We start from the raw sequence: 27822 nt of genomic DNA, 5'->3' as shown, positions 1-27822 counted from the left end.
AAGGAATAGAGAGCTATTGAAGGTTTTAAAGAGAGGAGAGACAGGGTCAGATCTGAATTTTAGAAAGAAAAAAAAAGAAAGAAATTCAGGATGAGAGGCAAGTAGAGAAAGAACTCTTTAAAATATACTCGGTACAGCAAGTAATTCATTTTTAAGCAATCACATTTAACTATCATTCTCCAAAACTAATAGCCTATTTAGTTCTACAAACATTTATGGAATGTTCACTAAGTGTGAGATGCTGTGCTGGGGGCAGAGAATTCAAACAGGCTGTTTGCATACTGTGGAAGAATCTAGCCTAGAGGATGAGAGCATTGGATTTACAACCACGCAGACCTGGGTTCACCACCAAGTACTATGCCTTCCCATCTGGATGAGGTTCTCAAATTCTCGAAGCCTCAGTGTCTTCGAAATTAACAAGACTAACAAAATTAAATGAAATATTGTATCTAAATCACCTAAACATGCTTAGGATGTGATATGTGTTCCATTAATGCTAGTCATAATTATTATTGTTGACATTATTTTATAATAGTGCTAAATGCCATCTTTCTCCAATGCGAAGATGCCAGCAGTCTGAATATAGAAAGCAGATATTTAGGCATATAAATGATATTCTATTTGAGGTGTCATGCTAATAAAAATAGCAAATAGTTGTTGAATGTGTACCATTTGTCAGGTATTGTTCAAAGTGTTTTACGTGTATGATAATGTTTAATTCTTACAAACACTCTATGAGGTAAACAGTATAATGCTAAATGGTATATAGATGAAGAAATGCAGGAGCACAGGTTAAATAATGTGTCCAAGGCCACACAGATAGTGACTGGCAGAGTTCTACCTGAGCTTAGATAGCCCAACACAGCTGCCGAGCTCTAAACCACTAGTTTACTGTGTTTCCCAGGTAAACAAGGCTGTGATAATTTTGAAATCATGAGAGATTTTCAGGTGGATGCAAAATCTCTGCTGGGCCCTTGCAGAGGAGTTACTCACTTTGTTTCCAGGAAAGCTTCAACTTAAATCATTCCAGATAGAAGACTATCCCCAACTGTATGAAGAGCTAGAATGAGTTTTTCAAGGATCTCTTCTATATTATAATTACCAGCTATTATTGCTACAAAATCCTTCTCTATACTAAATATTAATGTTGGAATTAGAGCCAGAAGAAGTGGATACCATTCCCTACCAGTTGCGTAAGGGTAAATTCTAGCTGTCTGTGTAAGCAAAGGGACCCCCTGAAGACTGCTGATCCTAGAAACAGTTTTCTGCTGATTCATGAATTGACGGAGTAGAATAATTTGAGGCTGATATTAATCTCTCCTTCCATTTACCCATAAGAATTCCCCTCATTGCTCTGTAAGGTCAACAAATAACAATTTTAGTAGTATTACTGAAAGCAATGATCATAGTTAATATAAGTATAGCAGTTGATACAACCTGCATTTCATAAATATCTGAAAGACATTTAAAGAGATAAAACCACTATCAGTAAATGTAATTGATCATACCATCTCAAAGAGGAAGACACTGAGGCATGGGATGATTTAAGAGTGTATTCAAGGTCATGTAACTACAAATGTCACAATCATAATCATGGCCAGAAAAACCATTACTCAGGTCATAGCTGTGGTTACAGATCTGTCTCAGCATCCCCGTTTTAGATTGTGCCCTGTGACCGGATGTACAATTTAGCACTTTTATTTGCAAAATTTCACTGCTTCCTGAGCCCAAGATTTGGGATGTGAGTAGAGAAAAGATTTTTAGCTAGTGGCAAAATCCCACAGCCTCACCTGAACAGAGAACTTGCATATTCCAACAGAGTGGACTATATGTAAACAAGAAAAATAAAAAGAAAAGAAGAAGCTTCCTGAATATCCTTAAGCAACATAAGTTGTTGCGGTTATTAGGGTTGCTCACTAGATATTTCTTCTGATCCTCCTTCTGAGAACCACATCTTAGTATTGTGCTTATTTGCTTCCATAAAGTTGATCAAGGTCATGGAACGTGTTAATGGAATGTGCACAGAAAGCATTCTATATTTTCCCTGGATGGAAACTTTTATAAGACAGTCCATCTTTTATTATGGTCTCTTCCCATTTCAGCAGGGACAGTGGAAGCCTGTGCCCAGGTGGCATCTGCAACTACCTGAGCTCTGAGAGACTAAGAGGAGTAGAGAGCCACATTGGACTTGTGTGTAAGGCCCTGAGATTTACAGGTTGTTACCATCATCATCATCATCATTCTAATGTGATTTGGCTTGTGATGTACATGCTTTTGATAACATTTGGCAAGATACTACAAGAAAGGGATGAGTTTAGAAAAGAACTGACTGTAAATACAAGGGAATAGAGAGATCCAAGAAGTTTAGCAACTTGTAGGATTTAGAGAGGAAACTGTTTTTCAAAGCAATCTATAAAAAGATATTGTGAAAATATCACTGAATACAACAAAGTCCAAAGAAAACAGAGACTTGCAGCAAGGATCAAATGAAAGGAATGGCCATCGCAACCACTGTTAAAATCTCTGAGTCGATTAAGGTGTTTCAGAGGAAAGGTGTAATTAAGAGCTTGATATCCAGTAAATGCATTCAATTGCACAAAATTGCTCAGGGGGAAAAAGGACTACAATCTTGGCTTGCCCATGGAAATCTTCTAAGTTGAAGTTGTTGTAATAAGGTTACAGGAGGTGGACGGAGAGGAGGCAAGCAAACAAAGACACAGCAAATCTAAGAAATATATCCAGCAAAGAACAGTGAGAGTGTTATTGGCAGACAGAAATGAGTGGATTCAAAGAGATATGAAGCCTACTAACGTTTTAAGTGAGTGGCACTGCAAATAAATCACGGTCTATGACTGTTTGAGATTTAAAATAACACTAGAGCTCTCAAACTCCTAAGCAGCAAAGAAACTGAGAAAGATGCTCAGCCACTGAGCAGGACATATTCTCCAATGCCCACTTTTTGATGTGGCCAAGGAGGTTAATGGAAATGCAAGAGTCGCATTTCCATTAACATGAAATGGACCATGACAGGATCATGGGCCACAGAAAACAAAGGAATGTGGCCCCATCCAGGGAGCAGAAAGGGACACTAATCTGGAAACATTTCCACTGCCAGAGGGAACCATGTCACATCCCTCCAGTAGGATTTCAAAATTATGAGAGACCAATTATTATATTTCCTCCATTCATGATTGAGAGTGTTTATTTTGATAATTCTGTGCATGTTCTTCCATATTGGCTTCTAACATATCTTTCTAGTTCAGTTTTTTAGCTCATATCTTTGATCTAAAAGGAACTACCTCCAGATGTGATGAAGAAGTAACAGAGAATCACTCAAGGATCTGGACTTCAAGCTGATCACAGTGATGGGATGAGTTGTCCTGAGCTTTTGAGTTGAGACTTGAATTATCTGTTTTGTGTGGGAATGAATGTTTTACAAGAAGAAAGAAGAAAAAAAGAAGAATTTGCCCTTAGAAAAGCATAGTATAGTAGTTATTAAGTCTGTTCAAAAATATTCCAGATTTCTCCCACCTTTGGTGCATGGAAAAAAGGTATTCCAAGCAGAGAGAGTAGCTTGTGCAAAGCCTCCTGTGCATAAAGGCTCAACTCACTGGGAATTGGAAATAAGACCAGTGGGAGGCTGTGGCTGGAACAAGTGTGAAAGTGGTCGGGGTGAAGACGTGGGCAGAAGCAGTTTATGCCAGATCTTGTAAACTATGTCAAAAATATTTGAATTGTATTAGAGGGACAATGGGGAGCCATTTAGGAGATACTGATAAGCTTATAGTGCCTGAGTTCCATTCTTTTGAAAATTATTGAATGTTAGAAATTCAAACGCTCGTGTCTGGGCCCTATGCTGTCCATAATGCAAGAATCTTTTCTATAGCTGATTGGAATTCCCATAAATCCCCCCTCCCAAATCTGTTTATTTACCAGATTTATTGAGGGTCTTCTACATGTCAGACACTCTGCAAAATTGCTGAAAGTATAGCAAGTCTCAAGTTACAATGTTCATGTGGTGTACAATGAGAATAAGAATGCTAAAAAAAAATGATAATTCTTGTATTTGTGTACATTCTTTGAACAACCATTTTGCTTTCTCCGAGTGGGAGTAGGCAAAACTGTGAATTTTAAAATTCACAAGTTAAAAAATGTATTTAATAAATAATCCATGGGAGTCAACGGGATAAATACAGGAGCTCCTTTGAGAATGATAAAAACTGGATAGATGACAAAATATAAAGAAGAGCTCTCGTGCTTCCACTGACAAAATTCCTTACAAACCAACGAGCAGAAAGTAGAGTGAAATAGAACTGAAAGCTTGCTGCAGTTGCAGAATTTTAAGGGATTGATTTAACATTCTCTGGGCATAGTTCTAAAATATTCATGCATGTTGGACATAATTATGTCATTTTATTGTCCACTGTGTGTCAATGAAATGTCATTTTTTCACTGCAGCTTATATCACTTGTCCGACAATTGGGAAATGCAAATGATGATAAACAGAGAAGTCTTAAGTGGTAGAGAATTTATTTTATGAATCTTATAGTGAAACTTTAAAATCTGAATGCCATACTCAGGGAATGATTGAGAACTAAATGGGCATATTTCTCTATACAAAACACAGAGTGGTCCCTTTACAGCTGTCATATTTAAAGGAGCATTAAACTAATGATTAAAGAGGTCAGGAAGTGAAGATTGACTAGCAACTAAATTGTTATTTCCAATCTAGAAATGACTATTGTTTTGTGTTGGTTTAGAAGACTCCATTAGTGTCAATGACTGGAAGTTGCAAGGAAGCTGATTCTGTTCCAACTCAAGGGAAAACATCCTGTGGAACTCAGCTTTTTGTGAGAAATTGTTAGTTCTGATATTAGTGGTATATTAGCAGAGAGATGCTGTGGAAGAGCTTTATAAACTTTGCAGGAGAGGAATCCAGAAACCCTCCATGGGACAGTTTGGCATTGGGGAAATTACCTGAGTTTTTGATGTCAACCAGATTAGGATTCAGATCTTAACATTCCCAACTTGCTGGCTGGCTGGCTGGCTGTTACAGTTTGCTTAACTATTCTGAGCTTCATCTTACCCCCCTGAAAATAGCGATAACCTGCTCAGGGTTGTAGTTAAGAAGAAATGAGATGATGTATGTAAAATTCCTAGCAGAGAAGCATCAAAGAACAAGTGTTTTAGATTTTTCTCAGGAGAACTTCAAAAGAAGATGGAAATGCAATATTCTTCATGACCTTTGTCCCAATTTAAATTAAAAACCAAACTGGTGATGTTGAAGCCAAAAGGAGCTTTGGATTAATCAGACGAATTTATTTTTATTTGGTGGCAAGAGGGGCAGGTGCATTTTTATAGCATTGCTTTTATTTTCCTTTCTTGCAACGAAATCCATCTTCACTTACAATGCTACCTGTGGCTGCCAAATATGACACATGGAACTGTAAACCATCTCACGTAGCGATCAGCCTTAAAATTCCCCATGTTGATTTATTTTCTCCATCCTGTCTTTATTTCTTCTATTTCGCTTGTCATTGTCCTTACTGAGAAGTCTAACTAGGATTTTGTACTACAAATGGCAATGTACTAATTCAGAAGATCTCAGCATAAACTCTGAGTCATCTCAGTTGTCTCTATTACCAAAGTTTCGGGAATTTAGGGGGTCAATAAACAATACTCTTTTCTTCTAGTCTTGCCAAAGCAAATTCTTCTGCAGGGGAGGCTTGAATTGTCCATCCTTAGCTATGATTGGCTAGAATTATTTGTCAGAATGGACTGTGTAACAAACAACATTAACATTTCAATGCACTAAAGAAAAGGTTTAACTCCAGCTTATATTGCATGTCCAACGAGGCTTGCCAGAGGTGCTCTGCACAGTGTAGGCCCTCGGAGGCTCAACCTGATGTTAAAATTTGAGGACAAATTGATAGAGCGAAATAAGATCCAATAGATGAAGATCAACTCATCACTGTTATTACTGATAAAAGCTGGGTTGAAATATGTGGATTAAGTGAGTGTTCACAGTGGTCTTTTTCACATTTAACCCTCACTTATCTCAGGTAATTGGCTCATCTCTCAGCCAAGAGTGAATAGAGTAGTGTCCAGGGGCCGGCCCCGTGGACCAGTGGTTATGTTTGTACATTCCACTGTGGTGGCCCAGGGTTCCACTGGTTCGGATCCTGGGCATGGACCTAGCACCACTCATCAAGCTGTACTGAGGCTGCATCCCACATAGCTCAACTAGAAGGTCCTACAACTAGAATATACAACTATGTGCTGGGGGGCTTTGGGGAGCAGAAAGAAAAAAGAGGAAGATTGGCAACAGACATTAGCTCAGGGCCGATCTTTAAAAAAAATAAAAAATAGATAAAATAGTATCCATGAGGTGCTGCCTCAGAATAAAATGTTGTACAGCCCTTATAAAGATAAGGATATCAATAACAGCCATAAATTATTGAGGATGAAATTCCAGACTCTGCAAAACAATTTACATGTAATTTCTCATTTAGTCTTCAACATGTAGATATCATATTTCTCCCCATTTTTCAGAAACGGGAAACTTTTCTCAGAGGAAGAGCTACTGGTTCAACTTTAGAGATTTGGTAAGTTTTAGAGTATGGTAGTAAATAAATACATACATTATAAATAAGGACACATATTAAAATAATACTAATGGTTTAGAAATGTGTGGATATTTAAAATTTATGATGTGATTTTACTTGCAACTTCCCATCTGAATGAGATTCTGTACTTTTCTGGGAGGTGAACAGGGTGGGAAATGTTGTATTCAGTTCACAGGACAGGAAATCATAACTAATATTAATGTAGCACTTTGCAATTTACAGGGCATCCTCACATACACCATCTCACTTAATTTTTACAACCTGAGGAGAAGGAAATGCAGAGAGAAGAGGAAAGGATAGGAGAGTGGAGATCTGTACCACTTTTCATTTGATAACTCATATCCCTTCGGCAAGTTTAAGTGAGTTATCTCCTTGTTCAAGAGGAACCTCCATTCCCATGGAATCATGTGTCTATGATGGGACTTTTGGTTGAATAACTCACAGGCTTTGTCTTCTTCTTTACTCCTTCAGGGAGGAGTGGCTTATTTAACTGGTGAATTTTGGAGAAGAAGTGGAGAATGCTTACTTTCAGTCCTTCCTAAAATTACTACTGGAACTACCTACATGTTGGCCTGCTCTCTGGTATGTGATGAGCTTGGCACTGCAAATTCTTCTGTGTGGAAGGCTTGGAGATTTTTAGTTTAGTTTATAACTGATTAGATTAACAGTTAAGATTGCTGGGCTATGCTGGGTAAGAAACGCCATCCACATTTCAGTGGACTGAAAAAAAGGTTTAATTCCTGCTCATGTTGCACAACAGTGGTGGGCAGAGCCCAGCCTGATGGGGATGTAATCTCAGCAATTTCCCCCTATGATTGCCAAGGCAGAAAAATGAAATGTGTCAAATCACATAATGGCTCATAAAACCTCCACTTTTCATTGACACATGGCACTCCCATTCACACTTCATTGGCCAAAGCAAGTCACTTGGCATGCCTGATTCCAAAGTGGGCAAAAAAAAAATGCAATCCTCCCTTGTACCTAGATAAAGAAACTACTACACATGTTTGGTGAATAGCACAATGACTTCCATGGTGGATCAAGGTAAAGTCTACAATTCAAAGGTTTTAGTATATTCAGAGTTATGCAACCTCACCACAATCAATTTTAGAACATTTTCATCACCCCCAAAAGAAACCCATACCCATTAGCAATGAATCTGAATCCTTTTGATTAAAAAAAACTGATCAGAATAAAAAAAGAAAAATGAAACATTTTATTTGTAAAATACATTAGATTTTATAAACAACAAGATATGAATTAAGAAAGAAGCAGCATTTAGTTCTTTTGAGTTAGAGAAGTGATTTTTAGGTTCTCAGGAGAGTGGGGACTGGGGATGTGTGTTCTCCTTTGTGTTTGGTTTTTCCGTAGATTAGAGATCTTCTGGCATTGTGACTTTCGGCTCTTCTAAGTTATTCTCTGCTTCTGTTTTCTCCTAAAACAGTACTTTGTACTCATATTTTTCTCCTAATCTTCCATGTTCTTCTTTTTTTCCTCTTTATCACATTGCAATATTAAATTATTAGCACGACAGCTTAAATGAATTTACATAATACCTGTTAGTAAAACTAATATTAATACTATCAACCTATATATGTGCAATTACCTGTATTTAGACAAAGTGCCATCACAAAACTTGGCTCAATATAACTTCACGATAAGTCTGTAAGATACCTATAATTATCTGAATTTTACAAATGAGAAAATAACACTTAGTGGTAGAAGTAGCACCTAAAATCGGATTTATTGATTCCATGCTCAAGGGTCTTTTTCATACTGCTTTTAGTGTACCATTCCTTGTGGAATTGCTAAAGAAATAGGGAAGACTTATAATCAGCCGTATATGTCTGCATCCCAATGGTAAACTGACTGACGTTATTCAATATTTATCATTAAATCCATAGTGATTGACTGATGGAGGATCATGGATTCTTTTCTCAGGAATATTAAGAGAAATTCTTAGAGTAGAAATAATGTGCTCAGAGCAGAGCCAGGAATCATGAGAAACTTCACATCAAGGCACATAAATGAGCTATTGGTGAAAAACTAGTCAGGCACTAGGAAGACACAGTCCAAAGAGGAAATGGAGCAATATGCCAGAAAGATGGTCAGGATTATAGAAATTTTCCTGAAACCAGAGAATGGGACAAGGCAGGAAAGATGAGAGGTAAACACGAGGGAGACTGCAATTCTGAGACAAACTCCAGAAGCACAATATCGGTTGGGCAATGAGCATGGGTTCTTAGTTAGAAATATATATATTTTAAATATAGCTTTGATGCTTATTAGTTACTTGGCTTTGGGCAAATTTCTCAAGTCTTCTGAGTCTCAGTTTCTTTGTTGTTAAAGTGGGAATAATAACATTTATTTCAAAGTTGTATTGTGTTCCACGATGACACCAATTAGATACCCTAACTATGTGAGTCCATAGCATTCTACAGTTCACATAATAATAATTGTCATCACTTTTACCCATCTCCATAATCTAAACTGGCAGTGACTGTGTCTTACTTGGTATTGCTGCATCTGCAACACTTCCTGGCAAATAAAAGTCATTGACGAATTTTTATAAAAATGACATTGATTAAAATAACATGGATGAAGTACGTGGCATATAGTAGGCTGTTAACAAATGTTGGATTTATTTTTCCCTAGAGTAGATTTCAGCAAACTTTTTCTGTAAAGAACCAGATAGTAACTATTTTAGACTTTGCAGCCCATACAATCTCTGTCAAAACTTCTCAGCTCTGCTGTTGCAGTATGAAAACAGCCATAGATAATATGTATATGAATGAGCATGATTATGTTCTGATAAAACTTTATTTACAAAAACAGGCAGAGGGCCTGATTTGGCCCTATAGCCATTGTTTACCAACCCCTGCTCCAGAGAAGATATTTACATATTACCTGCTGTAGCAAGGGTTACTTTTAAAACTTCTGATTAGAAAGCACTGCCAGGAAAGAGGTTTAATATGGCTAAAAAAAAGTGAGCAATAAATGATTACCCAATCTAATAAAGTTTTGCTCTACATGCACCCTCTCCAAACTTATCCATACTTCTCTTCCTCTACATAATGCATTTCACTCTCTTAATTTCCATAGCAAAACTTTTTCCTCATAGGTAGTGACAAAGGAGACTTCAACTCAATTCAAGTTTAACCATTTTGAATAAATAAAATACATATGGATTTGTAAACTTCAGCTGTATAATTATAATTGGCATGGAAACATTTTCTTTTCGTTGTTTTTATTGAAAATAAGTGGTATTGGGTTGTACACTCTCAAATTGCTTCCCATTATCATATTAGAAACGTCTTTTGCTGCAATTATAAGTAAAAAGCTTCCATTTATCATCCTAACAATCTCTTTCATTACATCTTATTTTTTTCTTTTTTGAGTCTCTGGATCCAGTTGGAAGCCATGTTGAAACACATAAGTTGTGCAAAATGAAAGATAATAATATCTATAACTTGTGCCTTTTAATAATAAATAAAATAATAAAAATAAAATAATAATAAAACAACTGCCATGCATTGATTGCCTAATATGTGCCAGAATCAGTGCAGCGCATTTACATGCATTTGCTGACTCAGTCCTGAGATGGGCAGTCATTTCCATTCTACATGGCAGAAAGCAGTGACTCAAGAGGTAGTTTACCCAAAGTTACAGGACTGGAATCTAGATTTTCAAATCTCAAAATTTTATTACTTAAAAAAAAACTCCATCACATCTTTCCAAATCTACTCTGGACGCCCTATTTGAATATACATCATGAGAAAATAACAGTAATCTTCAGCTTTTATATATAGTCCTTTTAGAACTTTGAGTTTTGTCTCATTTAATCCTTACAACAACCTTATCAGTTGAGTACCATGATGGAAGCGCAGAATCTTGGGCCACATCCCAGACATACTGAATTAGAATTTAATTTTTAACAAAATCCATAGGTAATCTGTATTCACATTAAAATTCACTGAGTTAGATAATATCACTCTTCTTTTACAGATCAAAATCCTGAAAAATAGAGTTTCTGGACTTAGATTGTAAAGGTCTTCTCAAATTTTGTCAAGAAATTGAAACAGTACGCATAGAAAATGTAGAGGGGCTGCTAAGTATTCCCAGCTCTCTGCTTCAGAAGGCTCACTCTAGCAGCAGTGGGAGAATCTACCGGAGGAGAAAATACCTAAAATTCCTTAATAGAAGCCTAACCTAGAACAAGGGAGAACCTAAGAACTTAAGTCTACTTTTTTTTCCTCTCCTGGGGTCGGGAAACATCAATCCATTCTAAAGAAGGCCTCTGGTTACAGGAAAATTCTGTTACCTGTGAATGCCAGCATCCACTTTTCAAGATAACCATTATTTCATATACCAAATATCAAGTTGACTAAAAATAGTTAAACACAGATAATTTCTTCACGTGAGGAACATTCTTACACATTCAGGAATAATCCTCCTTTGAAGAATGTTTTTCTACCACATGATCATAATACACGTGGGATGTATCATCTAGAGAAGAGGATTAATATCCAGAATCTTCTTCTCTTGCCTTCACTCTCCTCTGATATTCTATTTTTTCATCCCTTCTTGTTTTCTTTTCTCCATTCTCCCCCACTCTCATTCACTCCCCCTATTTCTGTCTATAGACAGAATTTTACATCATCCTTCTGATGCTGGCCACCCAATTCCATTTCTTTATAATAATACAGTGTGCAACTTTAAAAGGAGAAGAAATAATAATAGATTTCTGAGCAGTTATAAAATTGGTACCTCAATACCTGCACAGTAATGTCTACACATTTTCTTCATAGTAAAGAAGATCTTCAGATCCTATTTATTCTCGCTTTTCTTTTAAGTAAGTGGACTATATTCGTGTCTTTGTTTTTTTATTGTTATAGAAGGTAAGTACGGTCAGCATATTTTAAGGGTAGTTTTAAGCAAAGGCACAATGAAAGCAGTAAGAAGGACAGCTCAGGGTATGCAACTATGTTGGAAGAAAGAAAAAGATGACACAAAACAAATAGAACCAGGGAATGATAGCAGAACTTACAACATTCTGAACCTTCTAGAGGGAGGTTGGAATGTTTCACTGTGCCCGTGAGTGTTCATAATGACGATTCTGTTTCATGAAGTAATGATTCAATTATGTGCAAATACGATGCAGTTAGTTTTAAAAAAGGAAATTAGTAAAATAACTGACAGAAGCTGTATCTAAAATGTCAAATTGAAATTTAAAAACAATATTTGTTCTTTAGATACTTATATCTTAGATATTTGGAGAAAAATAAATTTCTACAGAGTAGCATATTCTAGTCCTCAGACATATTGAATAAAAGATTATCATCTTTCTTGAGTACTCCTAAATTTTCAAAGTCTTTCTAAAATATATATTTTAATTTATCATCAGAGAAAGCATTTATGATTGACACAATAGATAACAATGTATCCATTTTACAGATGAAGAAACAGGGGGTAAGAAAGTAAATTGACAAATTTAAAAATGCTAAACACATGGGAACTATTATCATCTAATATTTTGCCCAAAATACCATGTACATAGCAACAATCTAGTTTTATTTTTTCTATCTCTTTGTTTTCTTAATAAGTCTCAAAAACGAGGAAGCTTTTGGAAATGTGACTGGATGACAATAATTAAATAATTAGGTTACTATAATAAAATATGCAGAGAATTATTTTCCATGAAATGAGTTTATTTTATTTGTTGTCTGTGTTTCTGTAGTTTAGCAAAGATTGGGGGGGATAACTGTTCATTAAACAATTGTAGACAATCAACTATTGTTGTTAGGTGTGGAGCTATATGAATGAGCAAGATAAAACTTCTGGCCTCTAATACCTGACAGCTTAGATCAGTGGTTCTCAACAAGGGGGTGATTTCATGCCCCAGGGGACATTTGGCAATACCTGGAGATGTTTTTGATTGTCATAACTGGCAGTGGTGGGGTGGTGTTGGTGCACCAAGTATCTAGCGGGTAAAGACCAGGGATACTGTTAAACATCCTACAATGCATCAGACAGCCCTCCAAAACAAAGACTCATTAGGTCCAAAATGAGAAATCCTAGCTTACATCAGAAGGGCAAATAATTACAAAACAGTGTTCATAGGTCCAGAGCAGACCACTATAAGAACCTAAGGGAATAACTAAATCTGGTTGGGCAGGACAGTGAAAGTTTCATGGGGACAGTGTCTGTGAACTGTCTAAAAGAATGGTTGCAAATTAAGTCTTCAGATAAGAATGTATGCTAAAGAACTAAAATCTAAATTGGAAACCAGCCTTTCACAAAAGTGCTTTCCAGGACTTACTAGAGTGTACAGAGCAATAAGGGTATAAAGAGAGGTATCACACACACACACACACACACACACACACACGCACACACACACACACACACATGAATTTCTGTGGTCAAAGACTAAGCAAAGCTAAGTTAAACAAGAGCTTTCATTATAAGACTTCTTAGAGCTTTAATTTGTGAAATTCTAAGAAGGTGATACAGTATTCAAGATTCGCAAATATATTTAACCAGATAAATTTTTCTTTTAGAAATGCATCTCTTGTGATTATTGTTGCACGGATCACACAGCTTCGAAAAATAGTTTTAGATAACAGGAGGTCATTTAAGGAGATTGAGCATGGGAAGTGTCTGGGCATATTTTTGGTTTTGGAGGATAAGCGGTATCTGTGAAGAACTGGACTGGAGACACAGATGGGGCAGGAAAGAGAAACAAGCGACAGGGATATCAGTTAGCAGATCATCACAATAGTTATTAGAAAATTGATGGTGTCCTATATTATGGCTGTGGCTCAGAAGATGGTTTGGAAGGATTGGAATTCGTAGCCTAACTAGACATGAGGGCTGTCAACCAGATGGGAGTAATAGTCTTTATGTGTCATCACTTGCCCTTACTTTCTCCTTTATTTGTCGAGGACAGAATGTTCATTCATTAGCAGAATCAGAGCATGAAAGATATACTCCTAAAGTATGCACTAGGTTTGGGATTTCAACATACAGTGGACCCGCAGCTAAGACTCTACAATGCACAATTCTCAACCACTGAGCATTGGAGTGAAGCTATCATCCCCAAAGAAGGGCAGCTGCCTCTATAAACTGCAGCCTTGCATGTTTGTGCAATGCACAATCTTCAGCTTCTAAGGCCCCTTAAAAGGTGGAAGGTTTGGCAGCTCATGCATCACTGAGCTCCTTGCTATACGAAGAGCTCCAAAGTTACTGAATAGTCCACACTGAACCATAAATTACAGGGTAGTTATTTCTTAGTTATTTAGCAGTTACAGTGCAATTAGTTCCACTTAATGTCAACTTTTGCCAATACATCTTCCATTAGCCTGAAAATTATAGCTTGGTTCTGTAACAGCCATAATGTTCACGCAGCTTCCAGACTCCAGCTTGCATCTGGGAGGGGAAGGCAGAAAGGAAATTGCTAGGAAGGCTGAGTTGATTTGTATTTGGATGTATGATCCTCATCCTCAATTCAGGAACCATCGCTGACAACCTCCCAGCTCCCTCTGTAACAGTGATTGAGCAAGAGGGTCAAAGGAATACAATGCCCACAGCTGGGAAGTATGGTATGGCTTGTGGAAGATAGGAATAAACTTGTCAGTGCTGAAATTCCAGGGTCTGACAAGGTAAAATCCAGTCTGTGCCACCCCCTGTGTATAGAGAAAGCTTGGATTAGTTCAGGTTTGTTACTTGGTTCAGAGTTTACCAACATACCATTTCGTTTGCTAGACCACGCTCTCACTGAAGGTACAAGGGGATTACACAAACCAGACTCTCTTTGTCTGCTTTTATCCCAAATTTAGATCACCCAGGTATTTTTCACTTTATAGAAAAAATTTTAAAGAAACATGGCACTGTATTTAACGTCTATACCTGCATTCATCCATACAATGCAGTGTTTGACAAAGTAGTCATTTTTGGGAATCTATTGGCTTAATCCTGCAGAATGCTTCTGGGTCATTTATTAAGGACCCAGTCACAGTATCTATTTACTAGGCATTTACTGTGTGCCAGACATGATGTTAATCATTTTGTTTGAGTTTCTCATTTCATCCTCAAAGTAACCTCATAAGGTTTGTATCTCACTATGTATAATTTCCCTTTTTATAGACAAGGACTTTAAGTACCAGAGAAGTTAAGTAACTTACCCATGGAGAAGCATTTGAATCCAGGTCTTCTGGAATCCAAAATCCATCCTATTTATAATAAGCTATTTGTTAATATTTATTGAGTAACCACACAATAGGAGCCAGGGACTGGTGAAACGAAGTGATCCTGGTGTAGAAATGGGAGGGTAAGGAGGTGCCAAAACGATGTGTTTGCTTGTGCATGTGTAGACATGCATGCACTGCAATTTATAAGCTGAGTCTAAAAGTGCTTGCCAAGAGGACATCTGTTTTGAACAATGCCAGCACTGTAGTGAGCACATGTGACTTCTGACACACTGGGTCGGAAAGATCCTGAACTTCTCTGTTTTGCTTTCCTTTGCTTGAATGTCTCTTTGGTCTCTTAGACCATCTTGTCTTGAATTACAACTCATTGTTTACATTTGATGCCCTCCACTTATCTTCAGGGCAGAAGCTGGATTTTCTTCCTCTCCGTAGCCCCTCGCCTGCCGCAACACATGTGCTTAGTAGGACAGGACATGCAGCAACAGAGCACCCCCGCTCTGTGTGACCAAAAGCACATTTAGTAACTTCTGTAAGCCTTAGTTCCTTAATTGGAAAAAGGGGAATAATAAGATTATCCCCCTTCATGGGGATTTTGTTTAGGTTAAATTGATCCATCCACATAAAATACTTAGAACTGTGTGTAGCACAGAGTAAGTTCTTAATGAATGGCTAAAATTATTATTCGTAATATTATCATTTGATAGAAGTAATATTAGCCTGTCTAGATACAGGAAGGAGAAGGAATAAAGGGACGTTTTCTATGTTTGTCAGCTGGCCAAAGAATTAGGATTAAATTAAACACAATAAAGTAAACTGGGTTCTAGCGCATCGTGCACTCTTGTCCCTTCTTTTTCTCTTTCAGTAAAACATGTGCCTCAATGGATTGTTTTCATACCAAGAGCCCACGATATCAATCAGTGCATGTCACAGAGTATATAACCCTAATGCTCATCTCTGTAAGTATCCAAAGCAGTGGTGGAAGGCTTCTCTAGGTTCAATCAGCAGACTAGAAGCAGGGTATAGGAATTGCCTTCTTTGGGCTCTACATTGTATTTCATTGTTATTAGTAATGATGATTGAACTGTGGTGGCCATGTTACATTCATTATCTCCATTGCTCCAAAGACAGCCAATATGATCAATAAAGCTTTTATTATTTCACCTATTCATCTTTGAATAGGTCCCCAGATATCCAACTTGGTGGTCCACATTCTTTGACAGTCAACGAATATTTGTTTAATAGATGGAAGTTAACTATAAAATAAGGTCTGTGTTTAAGTGACAAAAAATAATTAATCCAGCAATCAGTCAACAAATACTCATGATAGTCTTCCCCTAGAGAGGAAAGGTATTACTGAATAGGTACTGTGCTTTCTCAACACTTTTAAACATCGTATTAAAATTAAGCATGGCCATAAGCGTTCCTATTCCACTTACGTGTGGTATCTAAAGAGTCCAATTCACAGAAACAGAAAGTAAACGGTGGTTACCAGGGCCTGGGGGTAGAAGCAAAAGGAGAATTGTTATTTAAAAGGTATGGAGTTTGAGTTTTACAAGATGAAAAGTTCTGGAGATCTATTTAACAACAGTGTTAGACATTACTGTACTGTACATTTAAAAATGGTGAAGATGGCAAATTTTATCCTATGTCTTTTATTACAGTAAACAAAGAAAAAAATTGTGTGACCTTTAGAATAACTTTAAAGGCAAGGTTAAATACAAAAGTTAGGAATACATGTCCTCCCACCAGTGTTTCTGTCTCCTAATTCCACAGATCCTCTCCATAGAGACAACCACTGTTAATGATCTCTGCATTAATAACTTCCTCTGAGAGAATCTAAAACATATGCAGTTATGTGTCACTTAACAACAGGGATATGTTCTGATAAATGCTTTGTCATTAGGCGATTTCATCATCGTGTAAACATCATAGAGTGCACTTATACAAACTTAGGTGGTATAACCTACTACACACCTAGGCTGTATGGTACTAATTCCATGGGACCATCATCGTATGAGGTCTGTCATTGACTCAAACATCATTATGTGGTGCATGACTATATATATTTAATTCGTTTTTCTACACTGAAGGTGTATCTATTAGCGTTTAATCAGAGAAGGAGAACCCATATGACACACACATGTGTACACATACACATGCATATAAATATATATGTATGTGTAGAGATTTATTACATGAAATTGGTTTATGCAATTATGGAGCTGGCTAAGCAAGTCCAAATTCTATAGAAAAGACAGGTAAGATCACAAGCAGAGCGGAAGCCCATAATCATGAGCTGAAACTCCTAGTGCACAGATAGTGCTCGGGAAGGAAGATTCAAGAAAAAGAGCAACTACAGCCCCAGTGGCTTTTGAGGTATCTGTCTCGGGGAAAGCTAAAACTCTTTCTAAAAGTCTTCCAACTAATTAAATCAGACCCACCCTAGATAATCTCCCTTTTGATTGACTAAAAGTCAAGTGATCAAGGATTTTTTTTTTTGAGGAAGATTAGCCTTGAGCTAACATTTGGCAACAATCCTCCTTTTTTTGCTGAAGAAGACTGGCCCTGAGCTGACATCTGTGCCCATCGTCCTCTATTTTATGTAGGACGCCTGCCACAGCATGGCTTGACAAGTGATGTGTAGGTCTGCACCCAGGATCCCAACTGGCAAACCTCGGGCCACCGAAGCAGAATGTGTGAACTTAACCACTGCACCACCAGGCTGTCCCCTGATTAAGGATTTTAATCACGTCTGTGAAATCCCTTCACAGCAGCATCTACATTAGCATTTGGCTGAATAACTGGGAGAAGATTTGTATATGCTACAAAATGACCACAGATTCCTTTCTGCCCTCCAACTCTCTTGAGAGAATATCCCTTTAGTGCTCCCTAACTAAGAACATATTGATAGGGGTGTCCTGGGGACCATAGGTCAGGCTAGCCAAGTTGACACATCAAAAAGTATTGTGAAACTTATAAATAATAATGTACATCCCAAATTACACGATGTTATAAACCATTATGACCTCAATAAAATTACTTGGGAAAAAATAAAGCATTGCAATGGTACCATGCTCTGCATGGTATTAATACTTGGTCTTATATCGGAAAGATTTACCATACTACTACATAAAAGCTCATCCTTTTTAGCACCTACAAGATATTTCAAGGCATACATACAATATAATTTCTTCTATCAATGGACATTTAGGTTATTTTTGGTCATTTTTCTTCTAACAATGCTTCAATGTTCACCTTGTACACACACCTTTTTTTCACATCTGCCAATATATTTGTAGAATGCTGGGTCAAATCATACATGCTTTTTAAAATTTGGTCACATATTGCTAAATTTCTCTCTGGAGAAGATGCAGCAGTTTACCCTTCTATCAAATACAGTATTAGACATTTATTATACTCAAGATTGTCCTGCTTCCCTCTTTGCCTAGTCTCACCTAGCTCAGCACTGGCCTAAACCTCCCCAGATAGAGATGATGCTTCCAAAGTGTGGGTCTTTCCATGAATCTACATTTTCATCTTATTGAATTTAACCCCTGGTACATGAGTAATTAGAGCAAATATTGATAAATATCATAAATCAGGCTTGCTAGCTAATATCTGGTAAACCTCTGGACAGTGACACGAACTTGAGGTGAGGAGACACCAAACAGAAGATATAGTTTGCCTCATAACACATATCTCTTCAGAGCCTCTACAAATTGTTCATACAAACAATGTATCAGTTTTTAGGATCTGTAAAGACACCTGCACCCTATTTGATGAATTCTTTAAGTTTAAAATTCTTTAAGGCAATTTTATTTGGGTGGATATCCTAATTAGAGAAAGATTGCACAGCTAATAGTGAATGTAGCTCAAATGATATACATAAGTGTTCAAAAAGGTTTCGGCCTTAGAAAGTGGAGGGCGCAACAAACAGGTGACAGGAAGAAGGAAGTAGTTTGGTTTTTAGCTTGTATCTTTCACTTTTATTTAAAGACCTGTACCTAGATCTGTTCTTAATTTAACAGTTTTACCTTTTCAGGATGAACTCAGGGCCCTACTAATGATGTGACCTCTGTTCAGTGAGGTATAGGACAGGTTGTTAAAGACTTAAAAAAATGCCTGTGCACTTTCAGGAGAGGGAGGATGAACTGGCTCAGATGTTTTGAGTTCAGAGATCTGCAGCTGTTTGAAAACCCAGGGAACTGAATGGGAATAAAATTGTCCACATCAAACAAAAACTGTGTGTGGTTTTTGTGCTAGTCTGGTCCTTTGGAGTATCAAAGAAATTCTTTCCCTCCATGGAGAAAATAACCCTATATAAATCAACAAAAGAAGAGGCAGAGAGAAGAAAGTTTGCCAGATTCAAGCAAGTGGACAGAGCAAGAGCTGGATAGGGTGTGTGGGAAGGTGCCTAGGGGGTGAGTGAAGGCATGGACAAACTGGAGAGACTGAGGCTGTTAAAGGGACAGGACCAGGAAGTGAAAATCAGGGGTGAAGACAGGAGTTGACGGAAGGGAGGGAGAGAGAAGAACGACAGAAGAAAGGAAAGACTGTTGTGATTGCAAAAATATGACAGAGAGGGAGTCAGAAAGAATTAATCCACTAAGCCACACAATCTGTTTTTACTGAGCCTCTATTGCAGAGATATGACTCTGAGAGTGAGTGTCTCCTTAAATGTTATGATCTAGGCACCTTGGTCACCTGAATCTAGTTCTGGCCCCTGTACCTAATACACTTTCAACCCTGTCCCAGGCCCTAGAGACACAATGATGACCAAGACAGGGTGTTTGCTCCAAGTGGAGAAGAGAGAAGGAAGGTCAAACAGGCAATGATAAACCAGTGTGATGTGAACTGTGAGGGGGGCATTCAAGGGGTTATAAGAATATATAATAGGGACACTTAACCTTGTCCAGGAGAAACAGAGTTGGGAGAGAGACTGGAGAAATGAAAAGACAAGAAAGTCAGAGAAAGACTAATATTTTGTTGATGTAGATGATGAAAATGATGGTGATTATTATAACAGCCAATGTTTATTTTGAAGTCTTTAGGCTTAATGTTATCTTTCAAGACCTAGGTTCTTCATAGATGTCATCTCATATCAACATGGAAGTTTTGAAATTCTTTCCATTGACCCATTTTGAAGATGAGTAAATCACATATTTGAAGATTAGGAAATTTCCTCAAGACTACAGAACATAAACCCACCCAGGTCCATCTTGTGTCCAAGACTCTGGTCTTTCCACTACACTAAGTTGCTGAAGAGAGGAGAGGAATGCAGAGTAGAATGATGAGGATAAAGTGAGAAATTAAAGGAGAATATGAGAAAGGATGTGGGGTAAACAGGGAGCAAAGAGAAACATGAGACAGGAGGGAAGACCTACAGAAGATGAGAGAATGGATGAGCATGCAAGAGACAAAGAGAAAAGGGGAAGAGCACATGGTGAAGAATGGAGATAGTCTGTAGAAAATGGAAGGTTCCTGGAAGACAAATGATGGCAGTGAAGCAGTGAGATGAGAGGACATGGATGGCAAGGACAAAACATAAGAAAACTGCTTGTAGGCTGAAGTTCTGGAGTGTCTGATATGGAAGAAATTGACAGAAAGGGACAGTGAGAGAGGGAGGGAGAAGTGACACAATTGAGAGAGTCCTGAAGTCGAAATGGAAGCTATAAAAATCATTACTTATCTGAGAAAACTGGCCCACTTGGTCACCTACCTTGGAGCCCCTTGGCTCTGGCCCCTGCATAGAAGCCAAAACTTCCTCTGCCCCTGAAGTTCCCCATAACAGGGTGAGAAATACACAGATTGAACTATGAGCCCAGGCATTGCTGTTACTGACTCTCTGGCCAACATTAGCACTCTGAACATGAATCCTTGCCTTTTCTGCAGTCCCATTTGGAAAGGAAGAACAGTGGAAAGGATTATGTAACACCAAGGAGGGAAGAAAGAAGGAAGGAATGTGGGGTAAGGTGTGGGGTGTGGAGAGGCAGGCAGAAACAGTGAGGAGCATCCTGGGTCCAGCCTTTTAGAACTTAAGTGAATTTTCAAGGCCAACTCTCTGATTTTATTGATAGGGAAACAGAGACCCAGAAAGGATAAAAGTAAAACTAGATATCACAGCAAACTGAGGTCAAAGCCCAGCTCTGCCTCAGACTTCTGCCCAATGTAAACTCAGACACCCATCTGTGAATGGTGGGAAAGAAGAGACAGGGAGAATGCAGGCACCTGGGTAATTAGAACAATGATAAGGGCCAGGGTGGCTCTTCTGCAAGTGATAGCAAGCGTGCTCGCCTGCAGGCATATCTCGTTTCCAGAGCTCAGGTTGTGAGACTGTGGATTTAAGCAGGTGCTGCTATTCCTGTCCCACTCTCTGTCTATTTTCAACCACAGGATGCAACTCCTTCGGCTGCGGGAAGGACTTGTTAAAAGGTGGATCCGCTGCTACTTCATTCCTTCCTTCCCCCACTCAGTCTCCCCTTCTGCACACTATACTTCCAACTCTGACTTATTCCTGCAAATAAGGGGTGCCTCTATACCCCACATGCTCTGACTAGGACCATCTGCTTTCTGTCTTGAATGAGTCACTCTGGCTTCTGCAGGAATAGGTAGGGAGGTGATCTCATATGACCATTTTGTGAAGGCATCCTGGAGATCCCTTAAACTGATATCAGTAAGCTTCCTAGCACAGAATAGGGGCTCAGTACATGTGTGTGGGTCAGTGGATGAGTGGTGGGATGAATGAATGAATGAATATTAAAGAACTCCTCCTCAATTTATAAGTGAGTACACTTAGAACCAATGAGGGAAAAGATTTTCCTCATATTTAACAGCAAGTGGTGGCAGTACCAGAACTAGAAGGGGTTCTGCCTCAGTGGGCAAGACGGGAGCCATATAATACAGCTATGTCATAAAAAAACATGAAGGCAGTGTTTCTTCTAAATATTTCAGGCTAAATCCATGCTAGTGAGTTCAGATGTAAATCAGGAGAATTCAGGCATGAGAAGACCCCAGAGACAGGCAAAAGCATGACCGCATGAGTCCTTGGATCAAACAAAAGAGGTCAGTGATTATGGGGTGTGGTAGGGCAGGGAGTGTGGTAGGAATTATTGACTGCACAAAGCAAGAAAGCCTCATATAGGCTATAACATAAACAAACCTATGAAACCACCAAGCTGAATTTCTAAGAGAGCCAAGATGGACAACAAGGACAAGAAGAATGGAGCAGTATGATGAAAAAGAGAGAGATTGTGGGTTCTTCCAGAATCAACGAATTATGCACAAAAGGAATGGCCAATAGGATCAGTCTATGCACTTGACAACAGGGCGAAATTGTGTGGAAGAAAGATATTTGGAAGAGCAGCTGATGTCAGAAATACTATTTGAAGAAGGGTTTCACTCTAATACTGTGCCAAGAAAAGGTTGGTCAGCAGACGGGGCTGCCCTGCTCTGCTGACCCAATGGGAACAGAGAACAGACAGGTGCTGCCTCTCTTAAATTATCTCTAAGCTTGAGTAGGTGCTTACAGTGGAACAGGGAGAGGCTGAAATGGTCTCTCTAGCCAGGGGAATCTTGCAAATCCACTTGAATGTAAAGGAATCAAAAGATAATTCCAGAAGTGGTTCCGTTAGTTTGTTTCCTTAAAGTAACTGTAGAAGAATTAAGTCAATACTTGAGATGGCAGCAGATCGCTGTTTCATAGGAGGTAAGAGCTAGTGTGGTACAATGAGCATTGGATAAATATGCTCTGATTTTAGCTCGACCTGTGAATTTGAGAGAAATCACTTCCTGCCTTGAAACCTCAGTTTTCCCATCTGTAAACTAATGATCATGGGCTCTTTGGTTTCTGAGGCTCCATTTTTTGGTTTCCTTTTCTTTTTTGTAAATATTTACAACATTCATTGTTCTTTCTTGATGCAGGAAATCTCGGGGGATAGAAAAATCACTTCTCCTCATTTAATTACTCTTACCTGGATGGAAAAAAAGAGCGACTCTTCAAACAGCACCAGGAGCCTCTGAGAGGAAGCTGGTTTAGACATATGTTGGTAATTGCTTAGAAATCAGTCAGGCTCTGAGGTCCTTGAGAACCAAAGGTTGAAAAGATTCCGGGTACTTTCATATTTCAGTTCCCCGCAAACCCCCTTCCTCATATGCATAAGCAGAATTGCTTCTTTAACCAAGGTCAGGTTAAATTGACTGGACAGGGGCACACTCCACATTTGGCTGCCAGCCAGTTGGAGCTTAATAACCATCACCTTTCATCCTGCGAACTTTCTCGGCTCTCGTCAGTTTCACATTTTTTTACACATTCCTTTTCTGCAAATGCCTTTCCTCACAAAGAGCATTTCTAAAGGTTGAATATAGTGATTAGTGACACGTACACATTTAATCTTTCCCAGTCTTTCCCTGTCTGTGGCTCCCCTCTGCGCTTCTAGCCCTTAGAGTTTTATGCCTGTATTGCGGAAATGTTTTCATCTGTCTCTCTGCTATTTTCTTTTCTGTCTTATAAATCCTTAAAGAAATGTAGTGTGAGTGAATTTAGTGAGAGGCTGGATGGATGGCTCCAGAGAATGAATTCTCTTCATCCGAGAACAGTCTCTATGCACAGAGAAGCAAATAGCATCTTCCGATTCTGTCAACGTGATTATTAAGCATTTATAGAGCTTTTCCTTCTTGCACTATAACAGCTACAAGCAGTTTAATTAGTTGGTTTTCACCCCAGAGTAGTAAAGATAGATGATTCAATTTATCCAACCTTAGATTAAATGCACATTTGAACCCAGGCTCTCTGATGGAGTACCGAGGGTGCTCAGCTCAAAGTCAAACATCCTGGGTTAACCTTTTGGGCCTGCAGTTTTTAAGCTATGTGACCTAGTGCAAATCATTTCATGAATCCAGGGTCAACATAAAATAGGTATGTGTATCATGATACCAATAGAGCATACCTTCTCAATGGTAATGAAACGATATACACCCCCATAGGGGTTAGAATTGGTTCTTACAGAGCAATAATATCTTATTCTTTATGTATAAAGCACAGATTTACACTGTACAGAAACAGATAATTAGTATATTTGTAGTGTTAAAATTTTAAGGAGGTGCAATTAGAAAAAAAATGTCTCAGAATTCTCCAGTAAGGGGCAGAGGTTGGCAATAATGAAGAAATGTTGAGAAATCCTGCAATAGAGAATAAGGAATGGAACAACCTACTATGTTCCAGCCCCCATGCCTCCATCAATCCTCACAACCTTATAAGGAAACTGTGGGTATTTTTTTTTTTTTAATAAGCAGACTCAGGATAGGAAGCAGCTGAGATAATATGTGCAAAATACCTTTTAAATGATAAAGTTCTGTGCAAATATAAGGTGCTATTATTGGTAACTTTTTAATACATATAACAGTTAGCGATTGGTGGAAAACAGACCACTCAAAAGCTAGTGGCTTCACACAATAACCATTTATTTGGCTCACAATTCCGTAGGTCAGCAAATTAAGCTGGATTCAGCCCGGCAGTTCTGGTATCGGCTGGGCTCCCTCACGCATCTACAGTAAGCTGCAGGTCACTTAGGCAGCTTTGCTTCTGAAGGTGGGCTGGCCCTTGGCTGGGGATGCTTAAGACTGGTGTCTGTCATCATCCAGCAGGTTAGACCCAGTTTGTTTTTGCAGGATATCAGCAGGGTTCCAAGAAACCCTGCTGAAGTAGGAACCCTGCTGAAGTAGGAAAGAGCTCTTGGGGTCTAAGCTCAGAATCAACACACTGTCACTTCAATCAGAGCATATTTGTCAGAGCAAGTCTCAAAGCCAGCCCAGTTTCAAGCAGTATGGAAATGAACTCCATCTCTTGACAGGAGGAACTACAAAGTCACATTGCAGAGTGTGGACAAAAGGAGAGGAATAATTGCAGTCCTTTTGATAAGCAACATTTCTCAACATAAACATGACTAAATAATGATCTGTGACTTGTCCGCCTCATGAACCAAGACACACATTTAAAACAAAACTGTGATATGAATATTGTTACCATCCCCTGGTTTTTGATTCTTAACACCATGCTTGGAATGTGCAAGTAGAAAGTTAACACAATGTTCTCTTTTGTAAACATCATGAAATAGGGGCAAAAGAAGCACTTGCTAAATGCTAAGTGAAATAAGTCAGTCAGAGAGGACAAATACTGCGTGATTCCATTTATACGAGGTATCTAAGACAAAGTCATAGAAGCACAGAATAGAAGGGTGGTTGCCAAGGGATGGGCGTGGGGGAAATGGAGAGTTGTTCAATGAGTATAGAGTTACAGTTCTACAAGATGAATAAGTTCTAGAGGTCTTCTGTTCAACATAGTACCTGTAGTTAACAACACAGTGTTGTGCACTTAAAACCGTAAGAGGATAGATCTCATGTGAAGTGTTCTTACCAGACGCACACAGGAGCAAGGGGACCTAAGGGAAGTTTTGGAGGTGATGGATATGTTTATTATTTTAATTCTCAGGATGGTGTAAGGGATGCATGCAAATGCACAGACTCATTAAAATGATGCTCATTAAATAGGCACAATTTTTTGTGTATTAAGTATATGTCAATACAGCTGAAAATTTAAAAAAAAATAATTGAAATAATAATTCCAAAACTTGTTTAAAATGCCTTCCATGTAAGGGAGGAAGCTTAACAGCTCTGCTAACTAGCCATTCATCCTAAGTCTCCAAGTTCTATTGAAGCATTAAGTTAGGGCATCAGGAAGCTGAGTGAAGGCTTAGACACCATTATATCAGCCTCGCACAAAATTGCCTGCCCTGAGTTATGATTTAATGTCACACTCTCTGCCTTTATGGAGGGCCAGTCTGTGAATCACCCAGAAGAACAGCATTTCTATATCTTTTGTAAAATTCTGGTTGTAGACAAAGTGCACTGAATAATGTTTGTTTGTTTTTATCCTTTAGATAAATTTCTTCTTGGGTAAAAGTCCAGAAAGAATTTTCTCTATAGATGAATTTGTATGTTTTCTATTATTGCATAATTCAAAATGTTTCTCTTGATAGCTTAGCCGCCAGAAAATAAACTAATTGTCCCTGTACTATAATCTTCTCAACTCAAGAGCCTGAAAGTACCAATTCTATCTACTTTTTTCAAATGCCTTTTCAAATAACCTTAAATGTTATTTCTCCTACTTGTTTTAACTGCTAAGTCACCTTAAGCCATTTCAGAAGAAGTCAAAGGACAGATTTAAAATCTCTCTTTTTTTTAAGTGAACTAGTGTCCTAAGGAGATGTTTGCATAATTATAAGTTTGGGTTTGAAAGATTAGCCCTTCAGATGCTATTTTTATCACCCTATGTCCAAAGACTGTGTTAAGCTGCCTCTACATAGATGCAGCGCCTGTGTTTGGCTCTTTGGTCTGAATCATTTTATTTTCCTAAACTGTAGTTATCTACATTGAAGAGTCTTTCTACTCAGCTATGCTTTTTCCCCATAACAATAGAATTCTTTTTTTAAACGTGGGAATATTATGTTTACTAGAATTACTAATTATATTTAATGATACATAATTTAGATAAAGATTTAAAGCACCGTGGAACATACCTAGCTTTAAGTTGCTTCTCCCCTTGGTAATCATCAAGTTGGTTACAACTTCTAAAATGCTGTTTATTTTTCTGACTGTTGAAAGCTCAGCAACACTTCATAGGTTGCTCTAGATTTGAAGTAAGACGAGTGCATTTCCAAAGGGCAGACACTTTGTCTCTCGTGTCTGCTCTTGTTTCGCCAGAGCCTTGACCATATTGGTCAAAAAATTTTTAATGTGCGATTGAATAAATATTTGTTCTGCATCGCCCCAACTGCCAGGGGAATTCCTGGCAGTTACTTGGCCTCTCTGTTTGAACTCTCTCAACCATGCTATGTGATAAAAGTATGTGCTTGAGGAGATGGTTGCAAAAACTGAATAAGATAATGGCCATGAAAGCCATAGTAAATTATGAAGCATTGTGGATGTGGCCATGTATGAGAAAGAATCGTCTTCTCCCTCTTTGAGTTCGTCATCTCTAACATCCTTGTCATCATGACCTGTGGGCCCATTCTGGAAACAGATTCAAGGTACTGTCCACTAGAGTTGTTTTGGACCAGCACACATGAATGTTCTGAATGTCCACTGACTGCCACACACGTCCAGGGAGGTCTTCCACACCCAGGTCACCTCCCCCCTTGGCTGGTTCAGAGAAAGCCCCAAATGCTTACAAATATAATTCCTGTTATTCAGTGTTATACATTGCCTTCAGCTCTATAGCTATGTTTAGTCTGTTACGCCCTTTGGCTGAAAGAAGCGTGAAGCATTTCTCTTTCTTTGTCAATATGCCATCAACTTTTTCCCATTTTGAGGAGCATGGAAGCAGGAGAGGTGGTGTGAATGGGAGAAACAGAGAGAAACACAAAGACAGACAAAAGTACCCAAGCCCTACATTCTAACTTCCTAAAAAATTGTGTAGGATAAAGATATTTAACACACGTTATTTCATGATGACAACCTAATGGGCATCAAACTGCGATACAGAAAGAGAATTCCTTAAAAAATCCCTGTAAGTTTGTTTTACATGAAATAAACTAGAGCAGGATACAGATGATAAAGTCACAGCTAGGGAATTAAGGAAGGTTTCAGGGAAGCTGCCTGAGACCATGGGAAGAGGACTTTCAGTCAGGGGCCTGGATCCTTATCTTGGATAAGACTCATAGCTCTTTTTCTGTTTCTATTTTATTTTTTATTGAGGTGATGATAGTTTACAACCTTGCGAAATTTAAGTTGTACATTATTATTTGTCAGTCATATTGTAGGTGCACCTCTCCACCCTTTGTGCCCACCTCCCAACTCCCCTTTCCTCTAGTAACCACTAATCTGCTCTCTTTGTCCACGTGTTTAACTTCCACATATGAGTGGAGTCATACAGAGATTGTCTTTCTCTATCTAGCTTATTTGACTTAACATAATACCCTCAAGGTCCATCCATG

Source organism: Equus asinus, chromosome 10 (genome assembly GCF_041296235.1).
Source record: "Equus asinus isolate D_3611 breed Donkey chromosome 10, EquAss-T2T_v2, whole genome shotgun sequence".
Taxonomy (NCBI): Eukaryota; Metazoa; Chordata; class Mammalia; order Perissodactyla; family Equidae; genus Equus; species Equus asinus.
This window is presented reverse-complemented; position numbering follows the sequence as displayed.